Source organism: Myotis yumanensis, unplaced genomic scaffold (assembly GCF_028538775.1).
Source record: "Myotis yumanensis isolate MYYU_CA2020_CCGP unplaced genomic scaffold, mMyoYum1.0.hap1 SCAF_5, whole genome shotgun sequence".
In the NCBI taxonomy this organism is placed as follows: domain Eukaryota; kingdom Metazoa; phylum Chordata; class Mammalia; order Chiroptera; family Vespertilionidae; genus Myotis; species Myotis yumanensis.
Window position 1 is genome coordinate 98,894,861 of NW_027223756.1, and position 2,286 is coordinate 98,897,146.

The following is a 2,286-nucleotide window of genomic DNA, read 5'->3' on the forward strand; positions in this document are numbered from 1 at the left end:
AAAGAAAGAAAGAAAGAAAGAAAGAAAGAAAGAGGTTAATTGTTGGTTTATTTCACTTAGCAAATGTTTTCAGGTTCATCCATGCTGTAACATGTATCAGAACTTCGTTACCAAGGGCTTCCAGTCAAGATGGCAGTGTAGGTAAACGTGGTACTCAAATACTCTCACAACCGCATCAAAAATACAAATGATCTTCAGAATAACCATCAGTCAAAACCTCTTGAAATCTAGATGAATGGGGAGTCCTACAACTAGGGAATTAAAGAAGCCACATTCAGACTGGTAGGAGGGGTGGAGGCATGGAACAGGCTGGTCCCACACCCACATGTAGACATTTTTAATCAAGAGGGATATCTTGGCTGTGGAGGTCCCCCTTGAGGAGCAAGTGGTCCCAGCTCCATACCAGACCCTTTAGCCCAGGGTATCAGTGCTGGGAAGAGAAAGCCCATAACCGTGGGCTGTAAAAACCAGCGTGGATTGAGGCTGAAAGAGATGGAGGGCTGGTAGGGTTGCAGCCAGTTCCTCTTAAAGGACCCACACATGGACTTACTCGAATTCACTCCCTCTGAGCTCCAGCTTGAGGCAACAGCCTGAAAGGAACCTGGGACATTTGGGGAGGAACTAACTTGTCTTGCATCAGGGCAAAAGCTGGGAGGCAGCTTTTTCCTAGACAAAAGTGCTGGGAGAGGCCATTGTTCCTTTGCTGAGCCCTTCCCCCCAGAGAGACAACAAGTGGGTGCCATATCTAAGTCTCCATCTACCTGACTCACACTGTTCGCCCCACCCTGGTGATTCCCTGAGACCTAGCCCCACCCAACTTTCGGGCTCATCTAAGTCCCCAGTGGCTTTTCCATACAACTGGCCTCTATTGCCTCTGGGTTTTCCTAAAGTATCTCAAACAAGCAGCATCTGGCTTTAGCATGCCTTATACCTCTCCATAAGTGGCCCCAGGCCTAGCACTAGCAGCAGCCCACCTTGGTTCACATTTGGCTTCTCCTGGCACCTCCAAGCCCAAAACAAGTGGCAGTCATCTTCAGATATCTCTGTAGCTTGTGCTATGTGACCCCAGGGAGGCTGGCTTTACATCTCCCAGGGGGCCCCAGAGCCAGTGCACCCAGTGGACAGCTTCAGACCATGTCAGATTACAACCCTTCCACCTCCACCAGTAACACACTCAAGGGCTGGACTCAATGAGCACCAAAAAAACCCACTGAATCAAATCCTGTTCCATAGGGTCAACCCCTGCACAGCAGCTCTTCCACTGGTTCTCACAGCCAATTGGCCTGGGGGCCAATCCCTCCCAGTGATGCCAACAGCAGTCAAGGCTCATCTATAAGAGGACAGTGCACACAGCCTACACGGGGGCACACCTGGAGCACCCAGCTCAGATGACTAGGGAGGCTGTACCACTGGTGCTACAGAATACCTATTACACTAAGGCCACTCTACCAAGACCAGGAGACATAGCAGCTCTACCTAATACATAGAAACAAACACATGTTAGCAGCCAAATTACGGAGGTAAATAAACATATTCCAAATGAAAAACCAGGAGAAATCTCCAGAAAAAGAACAAGATAAAATGGAAGCAAACAAACTACCAGATGCAGAGTTCAAAACAATGGTTATAAGGATGCTCATTGAACTTAGTGAGAACTTCAACAGCACGAAAAAGGACAGGAACCATAAAAAAGACCAGTACAAAATGAAGGATACACTAAATGAAATAATTTACAGGGAATCAAAAGTAGAGTCCTAGCCAGTTTGGCTCAGTGGATACAGCATCGGCCTATGGACTTAAGGGTTTCTGGTTCAATTCCAGTCAAGGGCACATGCCTGGGTTGCGGGCTTGATCCCCAGCAGGGGGCATGCAGGAGGCAGCTGATCAATAATTCTCTCTCATCATTGATGTTTCTATATCTCCCTTTCCCTTCCTCTCTGAAATCAATAACAAAATATATTTTAAAAATAAAGTAGACTAGACCAGCGGTCGCCAACCTTTCAAACCTCACAGACCACCAGTTTATCTGTGGACCACCAGTTGGTGACCGTTGCTCCAAAGGTTTCCTTAAACCAGCAGTTACCAACCTTTCGGACCTCATGGTCTGTGCACCACCAGTTGGCGACCGCTGGAATAGAGGACACCATGAATCAAATAAGCTATTTGGAACATAAGGAAGCAAAAAATAACCAACCAGAACAGCAAAAAGAAAAAAGAATCCAAAAATATGAAGATAGTGTAAGTAATCCTTGGGACACCTTCAAGCATGCCAACATTCGCATCATG